Genomic DNA, 13,944 nt, shown 5'->3' with positions numbered 1-13,944 from the left:
ATGGTTACAGATGAAGATGAAGAAGAAATTTTGGCAAGTAAAGTAACTCAAAAAGTCATTTTTCCAGAGAGCTGGAATAAACCATGATTAGTAATTCTGGTGCCCAACACCTGACCACCATGTAATACTGCCTCCTCCCTCCCAGAGAGCCAGGCGTGGAAAGAAAACCAACCTTTCTGAGAAATATTGACAATTCTCGCATGAAGTTGTTAATACACACAAGTCAACCTAGCCCTGGAATTCAGGAGACCCATCTTATTGATATTGTACTGAGCCCAGCATCACAAATGATCACAATAACTTCCAGGATGGTATAGTTAACAAGTTTTATCCATGTTGCCATTTTACTAGAATTTATTCTTTTGATAATTATCATATTTCATTTTAAAGTAATGCTTTTTCTTCATAGAAACCAAATGAATATCTTCACCTTTTCACTCAGTGCCAAATATACTAGGATGGAAATAATGGGGTAATTTTTCTTTGGATACTCATTCTCTCTCATTCATTTATTATACACACACTTATTATTTTTTATTTTTTTTATTTTAATTTTTTTTTACAAATAGTTTATTGTCAAATTAGTTTCCACATAACACTCAGTGCTCATCCCCACAAGTGCCCTCCTCCATGCCCATCCCTCCTCCCCCCCACATCCATCAGTCCTCAGTTTTTGTCAGCATTCAAGAGTCTCTCATGGTTTGCCTCTCTCCCTTTCCCCCACCATTTCCCCCCTTCTTCTCCCCCTTGTTCCTCCGTCAAGTTCCTCCTAATCCTCCTATACGTGCAAACATATGATATTTGTCCTTCTCTGCCTGACTTATTTCGCTCAGCATAACACCCTCAAGGTCCATCCATGTTGCTACACATGGCCAGATTTCATTGTTTCTCATTGCCATGTAGTATTCCATGGTATAGATAAACCACATCTTCTTGATCCATTCATCTGTTGATGGACACTTAGGCTCTTTCCATGTTTTAGCTATTGTGGAGAGTGCTGCTATGAACATTGGGGTACATGTGCTCCTATGCATCAGCATTTCTGTATCCCTTGGGTAAATTCCTAGCAGTGCTATTGCTGGGTCATAGGGGAGTTCTATTGTTAGTTTCCTGAGGAACCTCCACACTGTTTTCCAGAGGGGCTGTACCAGTTTACATTCCCACCAACAGTGTAGGAGGGTGCCCGTTTCTCCACATCCTCGCCAGCATCTAGAGTTCTCTGATTTGCTCATTTTAGCCACTCTGACTGGCGTGAGGTGGTATCTCAGTGTGGTTTTGATTTGTATTTCCCTGATGAGGAGGGATGCTGAGCATCGTTTCATGTACACACACTTATTTAGAAGCTTCCATGTCAGGCACTCTTCAGAGCATTGGGAAACAATGATGAGCAAAACATATAAAGGTATCTGTCTTCATAGAACATACATTCTGGTGAGGAAAGGGAGACTGATAATAACCAAAAAAATCAAGTAAGTCAATACTTAAGATAATTTCTGGCGGTGGGAACAGTTATGGAAAAAGTAAAACAGGGACAAATGAATGAGGAGCTGCAGTCAGAGATCATCTGTTAGGGATGCCAACATTTGACTTGATACTTGAACTATGAATGAGAGATTATAAGGAAAAGCATCCTAGGTAAAGAGAACAGAGAATGCAAAGTCCTAGAGTCGGAATTAACTTCCACATTCCAGGGGATAAGGGGAAACTTGTTTTTAGAGCCAATGTCCAATTTCCTTTAGGCTCAGTTTGATTTATTTCAGACCCTAGACAGAAACCAGTTTTCATGCCTGGATTAAATAACCTAATGAACTCTGACCCATGTGCTTAGGCATTAAGGTTGTCAAGTACCCATTTGGGTTTTGTTTATGTCTTCCTTCCTGTTGAATGTCGTCCTATTTGAAATCTCTCCAGCATTGACTCTAAAAAGGAAGCATAGGTCATTTAAATGAGAGAGCAAGCAGACAGGAGATGCTGTAAATCAGAGCATTACTGATCATGATTGGATTTTGAACATATTCCAAGAATACTTTTTGCATTCCTCTCCAACCTCTTTTGATCTGATTGATTTATGCTAGAAATTATGACCTCATGTTACATTCTGCTATTGGTTTGCTGCTGGGATACTAGTGTTTTACAATGGCAGCGGTAATGAGCATAATGAAATCATTAAATTCCTACAGCCATTAGCAGAAGAATTTGGGGTGGGGGACTTTATTTTTCTATGAAAGAAGTTCCATTTGAATCACTAATTCAAGTCATGAAAATCCACATGCCACTAATGACTCAGACCATTTCGCCAGGGAGTGCCTTAGCATACATGTTGGGCAAGGCCATCAAGGCAGATGACAACACATTTGTTGAGCAGAAGAAAAATTTACAATTAAGGGCTGAAAGATAGAAAGCATGTGTATGGAAGAAATATTTCTTTGCTTTACCAGAAATTCCCTTCTTTATCAATATTTTATCTAATTAGTAGCCTAAAAATAAAAACGAATGATAAAAGCTGGTTTCTAAAGTCTAATTTCAGAAAAAGGAGAGAAAATATACAAGGAAAGCAATATATGTATCATTATGCCTATGTATCATTATGCCCAAATAATACCCTTCTAACAACAAAGGTGAGTGTTACATTATTAGAATCATCAGATGACCAGGCTTTGAGAACACCCTGAAAATGTTGTCATTTTTAAAGGAAAATTATTTGTTAAATAATTTTGAATAGTTAATGATATAGTGAGAAGCATGTATTTTCAAAAGGTTGTAGGCCAGTTTAGCTCTTGTGATTTGCTTTTTTCTATTCCAAAAGAAGTCCTATAGTCGCCCTGGTAGTAGCTAATACCACAGGAATGCTAACCATGAACCTTACTTGGGGGAGGGGCAAGTATGTTTCCTCAGAGGCTTTGGAAAAAAAGCCTAATGCTACATTGACCCATTAGAATTAGAATTCTGCCACATAGGCAGTTTTTAATAAAAGTTTTAATTTTCTTTCCCAGGGAATCTAGCTCTACACAGACACTTGTCATTTAAAAATGAAGTTGCAAGCTGCTGTTGCAGTGTTTTTGTCAGAGGCAGAAGAGGTGTTCTGCAGTGACAAATAAAGAACAATTATCTCATGTCATTTGGTGATTTGGAAAGCCATAGCTTTAGACATAAATGGGGACTCACATGCCTCTCTCATGCTTATCTTTATGGGAGGACAGGACATATCAAATGGGGATTTATGGTCCTCAGATAAACATGAAGACAGTTCCATAGATTCTATTCTTTTTACCCTGTTGGCACATATTCTCAATGTGCCTTGTGGGTGCATTTTCTCAAGGTACCACCTGAAATGCCTGAAATCCCAACATAATCTATTTCACAGGTGTTTGTTGGCATTTCAGAAAGCCAGGACCACTCATCATATTGCCTTGCTGAAGAACCAGGACGGGCTGATCTTTACAAACATCAGCAACCATCATTTTTTAAAGCAGAATTTATGTGAAACATCTTTAAAAGCAATGATGCTTATGCCAGAGGTGCTGAGAGCAGGATACTTAGAATCTTGATTGGAAGGAAAGCATTGAAGGTCTTCTTCCGTGTGGCAAATTTGAGAAAAAAAAATCATTCTGTTCAATAATTATCCAGAAACCAGTAATACCTAGAATGAAAAAGAATCTATTTTTTGCTCTTTCAAAGTGTCATTAATATTCAACAAATGTCAACTATGCATGCATATAATCAGACAAGACAAATACGCAGAGAATTACATTGGAATTATTTTGTATTATCTGAAAGAAAAGGAAAATTTTAAATTCTAAGCATAACCAGAACAATTATTTGATAGTTATATGTAAATCTATTAATGAATTATGTAAATATGGGATAATGTATTACTGAATCTTAGCAAGTCATTTTTATTCAGAACACTTTCGAAGCTTTTGTACATAATGAAGTGTGGTGAGAATATTTCAGCTTAGTTAATAGCTATCTTTAAAAAAAGACATATTAAACATTTTTTTAAGTCATAGCCTGGGAAATGTTTGCAAAGTGAATTCAAGTTGTTAGAATTATTTAAATCCATCTGAATTTTTAAATCATCTAGAAGTTTACTAAACTATTATAAGGATAAGAAAATGGGATTCAAAAATGAGAATCTGGTTGACTGTGATTTTTAAACCTGGCTACATAAGAAAGATGATTTATTAGAAGCTTAATTTATACTTTGGGGTGCTAAAAAGGGAATATTTTAGATTTGTTAAGTCAAGATTTGTTCTAGATACACCAAGTTCACAATGCCTGCAATTCCAGAAGCACTGATGTCATTGACAATGGCATTGTATCATCACTTACACTTCTCAGAAAGTATTGAAAGAGACAGAAATGAGCAAAACAGTATTACATCAAATATTGTTGCTTTACTTACCTGTCTGCAGAAGGGACCCTCGTTGCATACTATTGAAAGCATTTTTAGTCAAAACTGTGACTATAAATATTATTTATTGCTTTCACAGTTTGAAATTTAACACATCTATTCATTCATTAAGTAATTCAATGACTACAATGCCCAGCAAATACCAGACCCATTCGAGGACTGGCCATTTAGAAGTGAACAGAAAAGGAAGAAACAGTCCCTACTGTGAATAAAGCTATCAGTTAAGTACAAAATCATAAATACAAAAATAGATGTGTCACACTGGCTAAAATTAATTCTTTTAAATAAGTATCAGCTGCATTAATGGCCAAAAGGTTTCAGGAAATGACATTTGCTCTGAGAGGAGTAACATACCAGTATATTTTTAGGTGTAGCATTAGCTGACCTGCAATATTTTGGAACTCTCACTTCTTAGGGAAAATCTGAAAATTTTCCTGAAATCTGAAAATCTGACTCAAAACATCTCACTTATATTTCACTTGAGTGAAAAATCTACACGTAGATGAACAGGTAGATAAATAGATTGATAAACAACAGTGAAAAAACAAACACAATGTCCTGCATCCAGATTCCTCTAATACTTTCCAGAAGCAGTTCAATTATCCATAGCTAATAATTAGGAAGGATATTCAAGTATGATATGTGCCAAAACTAACATTTTTGGCACAATTGCTTTGGCAACCACATAGATGAAGTAAATAACTCTACCCAGCAAGTTAAATCACTTAGTTATACGGGAGTTCTCTTCACAGCTAGTGAGACCAATGGGTTTCTGAGGATGCATTCAAATGCACACCTAAGAGGAACGATGATGATACAGGTAGGTGCGTGATAACTCTTTTACTCAAAAGTTTCTGTTTCTTTAATTTATTGAAATGAAAACTTTGGAGTTTCTAACAAATACTTGTGTGGCCATTAAAGCAGATCCATTGCTACCTCTGAGCTAAGTACTGTCCTTGGTTTTAGGTGTCCCTGTGGGGCCACTTTTTATTCTGAGGTAATATTGGGAATATCAGCAATGGCTAATATTTGTTGTTTTGGGAGCGCGATCATACTAATGGTAATAACAATAATAATAGTAATAGTTGACTTATTTCACGCCAGGCACTGTGCTGTGTGCTTACACACATTACCTCATTTGATCATCTAAACAACTTAAAATTTTTAATAGTGGAAAGTGAAATGCACGGAAGGAGTGTTATGAAGATATTAACGGGGTGATGGTCTGGATCTGGCTCAAATTTAACCAATTCCAAAGTCTGTATCTAGAATTCCAGTTCAAAATAAAACCTCAACACTTTTAACTACACTTGTAAAATTTAAGGTTACACCAGTCCTGTTTTAACCATGCCCTAGATAATGTCTGATATTTAGGTTCCTGCCAGCAATCTTTATTTTGAAGAGTTTTCCCTAGAGCTCCTACTGAAGTTCAGCTGGATCAGTGGATATTTATAAAGGATCACCTAAGATCAGTAATCATGTAATTTTAGGATTATTCAAGCTTTATTTCAGCACTCAGTGAGAAATATAGAAAGCTACATGATTTGGCTATTAAATTGGCTTTACAAAACCAAAATTTCACCTTATTTCTTTTAATGTTAACCATTATGTTCCATTAAACTTTTAAGGATTACAAACATGCATGCAATTATTTTAATTGAATGAGAAAAAGAAATCAGGTAGATACGATGAAGGAAAAAGATGATAGTAAAACTAAGAATACAATTATGACACGGCCAAACATACCACGTGATTCTGAGATATGTCTGTAAATTTGACTTAAAACTTCCTTAAAGGCCAGTGAAAGGAGGGTAATATAGTAGTTTACAAGATTTAGAGTATACAAAAGATGAAAGACTAAGTAGTACTCAAGAGGAACACAGTGTTTTCAGATTCTGAATTATGAGAGAAATTTCTCTCCTGGGATCTAATAAAGACAAACTGTTCTTCATAGCACCTGACACTAGATTATAGAGTTTGCTTCTTCTATTGTCCTTTAGCATTGAGCCAAACCAGTGCCATTTAAATATGGATTTCTTTGGTAATCAGTGGACTGCATCACATAAAAATTGTTCCAAAAATAATATTTCTTCTGGACTGGCTTCTGATAAGAGTTTAAGATTGTAGTCTTTGGCAAGAATCTGTAATGCCGGCATTCTATGAACTGATGAAGAGCAATTTCATTTTATTGTAAGATAAAGATTTATTTTTTAATGAAAAAGCCATGATCCTAACTAAGATGTTTGTTTAAGCAGCTGGCTACCCCACATTTCGGTGGAGCTAGGTCAAGAGCAGTGAAGGAATAGAAAGAGCTATGGAAAGTGTGAGGAGGACCAGGACTGAAAACCTGGCTAAATGTCAGTAATAGGAGACTTTGGACAAGTTCGTACCCTTCTGTGCCCATGTTTCCTTCCTGAAAATTGGAGGTGGTAGTAATTATTTCACTTGGTTGTAATGAAGAGCAAGGGGATATGGTAGAGATGGAAACATGTGTACTAGTGCAGTATTCTTTTTCAGAACATATTTTCTAAATTAGAATTCTTTGCCATTCATACTTTACTATTTTGTCTTTGGTGTTACTGTATCTCTTAAATCAAATCAAATTTAAATGTATGCTACCACAAATAAATAACCATTTATATACACATCCACATCAACGCCATGCTTAAGGCCATGCACGATGGAAAGCAGTCGTTATCCAGTGGACTTGATCAGTGGAAGCAGATGTGCTAACTCGTGTGTGTGGAGAGAGAGTGAGAGAGAGAGAGATGATGCAAGTATCCTGATACTCTTAGATTAAAAAACCAGGGGTGGGGGAAGGGCCCATATGTGTTTGGGTGACTCTGGGTTCCTAGCTGCTGATGGGTCACTCCCTGGATGGAGCCTGGACATACCGCTCGCCTCTTGGCAAAACCCTGCTACTAGTATACCTGCACATTAAGTATGGTGCTAACACACTAGATGAGAAGTGACTGAAGGAGATGTCTGAGTCGATGGTGCCGTCCTGGTTAAGGACGACTGTTTAACAAGACAGGATACTTAAGGGCTATGCTCGGAACGGGCACGGTATGATTCCCACAGTACTCTACTGGTTAAAAGTGAAGCTAGAAAGAGTTTGGAAAGAGTAGAAGAGCAGCGCTGATGAAGCTGAGCACAAGAGAATCTGAACTGAAGATGGATTTCAGCATTAGAGGTGAAAGTTACAAGGCAGTGTTCATTTTGAAATCAGTAATTTGCTACTTCTGGCAGTCAGCCACCCTATTGATGAGCTTGTACTCCGGGGTGAGTGACTAGAAAGAGCTGTCATGTGTTGGCTGATGGCCACCTCTGCTGAGTATACTGTAAAAGGAAAAAGAAATCTCTTCCTCCCTCTGTGCCTAGTCATGGTGGGCTGACTTCTGATGAGTGAGCCCTGGAGCGAGCAGGAGGCAGTAGCCTGATGGGAAGCACGTCTGTGATAATGACAGAAGAAAAGAGCCAAACTGCTAAATCATGACAACTTTGTTTTAGTGTTCTGTTGTGTCCATAATGAAGTTAGTGGTTTAGACTGCACAAATTTATTATCTTACAGTTTTGTAGGTCAGAAATTAAGCACAGTTCTTACTGGATGAAAATCAAGGTGTGGGGAGGGCTGCATTTTTTTCTGGAAAAGAATCCGTTTCTTTGTCTTTTCTAGCTTCTGGATGCACCTGCATATTTGGGCTCATGGTCTCCTTCTATATTTGAAGTCAGCAACATTTCATCTTTTGGATCCTTCCTTTTTCACATCTCCCTTTGATTCTGATCTCAGCTGGGAAAGAATCTTTGCTTTGAAGGACTCCTATGAGTAGGTTGGGTACAGGTTAATAATGTGCCTATCTCAAGGTCCATGACATTAATTACATTTTTAGGGTCCCCTTTTCTTTGTAAGGTCATCTATTCCTGGATTCCAGAGATTAGGATTTAGACATTTTGAGAAACTCTTCCGCCTACCACAAACCCATCAGAAATGAAGAAACTTCACCTTAGATTTTGTTCCTCCTGTTCCTCAACTCCATCTCCCATCCTTGCCTGGATTTGGGGGGCTGCTAAGTTCCACTCTTTCCAGCGACCACAGCAGTAGCACATTTTCTGCATGGCTAACATAGTGGCCAGTGATTGCTAACAATGCCATCAAGGCACATGTGAAGGGGCGCTCATATGTCCCTGGTGGCTTGAAAAGATAACTAGAACCAGGGCCACCTGGGTGGCTCATTCGGTTAAGCGTCCGACTTCAGCTCATGTCATGATCTCAGAGTCCGTGGTTTTGAGCCCGTCATCAGGCTCTGTGCTGACAGCTAGCTCAGAGCCTGGAGCCTGCTTCACATTCTGTGTCTCCCTCTCTCTCTGACCCTCTCCTGCTCACGCTGTCTTTCTCTCTCTCAGAAATAAATAAAACATTAAAAAAATTTAAAAAAGAGAGAAAAGATAACTAGAACTGATTCTCAGGGATCTGTGAGAACTCTGTTGGACTGGGAGCTAGTTGAAAAGAATCTGGGAAAAAAACTGCACTTTCTTGAATGAGCCTTTGGAGAGTCAGAAACAAAATAATTAGCGAGATTAAATATGAACTATTTTTTTTTTCTTAAAAGCTGGTGAAAACTGGGGCATACCAGTTAGAGTTGAATGAATACATATGTTGTTTCTCACTCTAGCTGCTTTTTGCACTACACTCAAAAGCCTGACTTGCTACGTATAAGAATAAATACTGGAGTGACACACACACATACCCAGAGGGATAGAGAAAGCATCTTTAAAATGAAACCTCTATAGATATGCAAGATTTAACTTCCTTGCTCACTCCCCAGGCGGAAGCCTGCAATAGTGTATTAATAGCATCCCCTGACATGTACCACTCTGCAGATGTTCGCCTACTGCTGAATTTTTTCCCACACCCAAACCTGGTATCAATGGTTTATCCATGGTTTTATCCATGGTTTCATTTCGGGAGGCTAGAGCCAGGAGGAGCATTAACTCTGGTGCTGTCATAGCATTTCTTCTTAGCATTAGCAAGGTGGCAGTAATTTTGCCTAAAATATTTTTTAAAATTCAATGAGCAGTTTCCTTATGAATTTACTAAAACTCGTTACCTATCATGAAGCAAGGAATATCAGCATTGCACAGCCATAGGTCTTCCACCTGTGAAAATCATGATGGTGAAAGTAGTAACACGGCGCCAAATCAAAGTGCCAGAGGGAGGAGAGCAAAAGGTAGGAAGGAAAAGAGAATGATGTGTGCGCGTTTCCACTCACAAGGAGAAAGCATTGATTAACAGTAGGTTCTCAGGGTGCCTGGGTGGCTCAGGCAGTTAAGCATCTGACTCTTGGTTTTGGCTCAGGTCATGATCTCACAGTTTCTGAGTTCAAGCCCTGTGTGGGGCTCTGTGCTGATGATGCAGAACCTGCTTGGGATTCCCTCTCTCTCCCTCTCTCCTTGCTCCACACCCACACACTCTCTCTCAAATAAGTAAGTAAGTAAATAACTTTAAAAAGTAGGCTCTCAACTGTCTAAGAGAGCTCATTTTCTAAAGTGTTTTGGGAAGCACTATTTTGGGCACAAAAGGAAGCTAAAGCAACTTCAAAGAAGACTTCCTGCTATGAAAAGAAACAAAACATCCTAAAAGTATGGAACGATCTTCTTTTCTTTTAGTTTTGGCAGAGATGTTGCTTGTACTGAATTGATATAACCTTCTTGGGCATTAACATATGTTAGAGAGAAAAGGAAAAATCATGATTAAATACTTCATCTGTTCAATGAACCTTCCCTAAATGTGCGTTAGATCAATTTTTTTAAGAGAAAATCATTCAATATATGTTTTGGATTTCAAATGTTATGCTTGACTTAAACAATAAAGCAGGCTGTATTCTCTTTTCCGGCTGAGCCTGAGTGTGACTCATGATTATCTCAGTCAGTACCCATTTGCATCCAACAACTAAAATTTTGGTCTTAGTCATCTTCTGTAAGAGAGTTCTTGGCGACAAAAGAGAAGGATACTGACTAATGAGAGGTCACCGATGTATTTCAACAGGTTTTTCCTTGGCATGAAAATAAGTGGGCAAAGTTGAAAATCTTATGCTTATTTTATGGTGGGAATTCACCCAGATCCCAGGTGACTTTACCCTTCCATTTTAGTCAGGCCTGGAACAAAGAAAACGTTGAAATTTCTTTGCCTTTGGCTGAGCTGCCTCTCCAAAGAGATGGGCTTCTGTGGACCTTAGGGACCCATTCATCAAACTTTGCAAAACATGGGGTATTAGTCATTGGGTCCTGATCTAGCTGCTCTTTTTTTGTTTTGTTTTATTGTTTTTTTGAATTTTTTAGTAATCTCTATACCCAACATGGGGCTAGAACTCACAACCCTGAGATCAAGAATCACATGCTGTACCAACGCTTGGTTTTAGTGCATCTTCTGTTTTGTATTTTCCCCATGTTGGAGCTCCCTGCTTCAGAAGACAAATCACTTTCAATCATGTGAAGTCTTTCCAGAAGGAAGGTGGAAAGTTTAGGTTCATAGCAATACAAATGGGGTTTTAATTCCTAGAGGTTGGCCATTTGATAAAGAAGAGACTAGGTATGTGAGAACTTGTGGCTTGCTCTAAAGGGGATAATTCAGACTTGAAGTCAATAAATCAGAGTTTTAGCTTGGGCTCGGCTGTTTATTAATCTGTGTAACTTTGGATAATAAAAGAAAATGTGGTATATACATACAGCCTTCGAAAAGAAGGAAGTCCTGCCGTGTCACAGCAGCATGGATGGGCCTGGAGGACACTGTGCCAAGTGAAATAAGCCAGTCAGAGGACAAATGTTGCATGATTCCACTTATTTGAAGTATCTGAAACAGACGAAGTCATAAGCAAAAAAGAGGAATTGTGGTTGCCAGGGGACAGGGGAGGAGGAGGAGAGGAGAAGTTGTTATTCAATGTATATACATTTTAGGTCTCCAAGATGAAAAAGTTCTAGAGATCTGTTGTACAGCATTGTGTCTATAGTTAACAATACTGTAGTGTACGCTTAAAAATTTAAGAGGGTAAGTTTCACTTTAATGGTTCTTCTCAAAATAAAAATTTTTTAAAGACTACATTTTGTGTTTTGTCTGCTCCATGCAGCTTCTCATATGGTATCTTATTTCATTCTCACAAACACCCTTTGAAGTATATTTTATTATCATCCCTATTTTATAGATGAAGGAAATGAGCTCACACAGGTTAAATCAATTGCTTAAAGTCACGCCACGACTGACAGAGACAGATCTCAATGTGCGAGCATTTCTTCTCTCTCATCTACCCTCATTCTGCCTCATACATTATTTTCCCTGAATCATAGTTTCTACAGTTATAAAACTGAGGTTAACAGTGCCTAACTTGCACAACTGCTGAGAAAGTTAAAAATCACGTGTGTGGTGCCTGGCTCATAGATTGAATAAATTTAACCAATCACTGAAAAAATGGTTGTTGTCTGCTTCTTACTCACCACGCATGGTTCTAGGTGCTAAGGGGTGTAATGGCGAAGAATCACAACATGGCACGGGATGTCACGGAGCTTCCAGGTTTGCTATTATCCCATTTTATTACCAGTGATTTCATTGGGAGTGGGGTGTGAATGGAGGTGGGGTTGGGAGTGTATTTGTTTGCTAGGGCTGCCATGAAAAAGTACCACAAACTGGATAACTTAGCCAGCAGAGATTTATCAGCTCACAGTTCTGGAGGCTGTACATCTAAGATCAAGGTGTCAGAAGAGTTGGTTCCTTCTGAGAGTTGTGGTGGAGAATTTGTTCCGTGTTTCTCTATGTGAGCTTCTGGCAGTTTTCTAACACTCCTCAGTATTTTTTGGCATGTAGAAGCATCATCCATTCTCTACCTTCATCTTAACATGGCATCTCCTCATGTGCGTGTTGAAGTTCAAATTGCCCACTTTTGTAAGGACCGCTCACAACAGTAAATTAGGGGCCCATCTTTACAGAGATGCTGTTTCCAAATACATTCACATTCTAAGATATTGGGAGTTAAGACTTTAGCATATACATTGGGAGGGGGGTGGCAAGGACACAACTCAGTCCCTAATGGGGAGTTTCTCAATATAAATAAATCTTGATTTCTCTTGTTATGATACCAAAAAAATGGCTGCCAGGCCTTCGTGTGGCATTTAGGACACAGAATTTGTTTACAGACGTGAACACACTGGCTGTGCTGTCCGTCTACAAGCTCCGGGAAGGCAGCAACAGCCCCTGAGACACAGAACTAAGTAGGTTTATGATGTTCCCCAAGTACAATCAGCTTTCTCTCACTCTCATTGGTTTCTCTGAGCTGTTTTGTTCTGAACGAGGCTCAAATGGTGAAGCTGCCCCGGCAGTGAGTGCGGTGACAGCAGTGGTGGCGGTGGTGGCTTCTGATCTCTTGAAGGGCACCAAACACCAGAGTCAACTGCTGAGTGCGCGGAGAGAAAGGAGGATAATAATTGATGGTCTGGAGCAGGCTGTGGAGTCACTTAACACACATTTGTTGACAGTTTTCTGAAAGCAAAGCTTTCTAGCAGTAAAGCTAATTGAGAAACATATTGTGTTGTTTTTGTCTAAGGCCGAATATTCTTCCACGAAATACCATGAAAACAGCAGTCCTAGCCATTTGTCCATTTTGTCTGATACTGAGGAGAGGGATTAAGTGAGTTTCAAAAGCTGGCTTTAGTATTTATAGACTGTCAGCGTTTCATGGATGTGATCTTGTTTGCTCTTCATAGCAACCCAGTGAGGGAGAAAATGGAAGTTTACAAAGGTTAGTAAACCACTGAACATTGCTCCAAAATTTGTGGAGTTAGTGTTTTTTTAAGTGTGCTTATTTATTTTAAGAGAGAGAGAGTGTGTATGAGCACATGTGAGTGGAGGAAGGACAGAGAGAGACAGAGAGGGAGAATCTCAGGCAGGCTCCACATGGTCAGCGCAGAGCTGCACACAGGGCTTGAGCTCAGAAACCATAAGATCATGACCTGAGCAGAATCCAAGAAGAGTGGGGCATTTTACCAACTGAGCCACCCAGACACCCTGGAGCTAGTATTTATATTCAGGTTTATCTGACTCCAATTTCAAGCTGTTCCCACAATATCAAGCAGAAGTAACTGGGCATTTTGTAGTATGACTGGGAACAGTTGAACCTCTGTTCTGATTTCAAATATTTTGTTTCCTTAGGTATTCTCGGGAATCCACATGTAGTATTTCAACAGACAGCAAGGAGACGCTTACAGAACCCTAGGCACGCACCACCTGGTGCTCTCTACCAAAAGTCGTTTTGGGGCCCCAAATAACTTACCACAGTTGGGAAATTTGAGAATGGAAAACTCCAGGCTTCTCACCTCAGTGGTTCTCAGTCAGTGCCTGAGAGGCAGGCCACCCAGTCCGGTGTCCATCTTCCTTCTACGTCATTACTCCTCTACCCTTCCTTCTAGCCCTTCCCTCCATTGGTCTCTGCTCTCTCTGGATATTATGTTTTGCCTTTAAAAAAAATTCCCTTAAATTCTTCACA

Source organism: Crocuta crocuta, unplaced genomic scaffold (genome assembly GCF_008692635.1).
Source record: "Crocuta crocuta isolate KB4526 unplaced genomic scaffold, BGI_CrCroc_1.0 scaffold81, whole genome shotgun sequence".
NCBI classification, from domain to species: domain Eukaryota; kingdom Metazoa; phylum Chordata; class Mammalia; order Carnivora; family Hyaenidae; genus Crocuta; species Crocuta crocuta.
The sequence above is the reverse complement of the archived record's forward strand: the minus strand, read 5'-3'. Positions refer to the sequence as shown.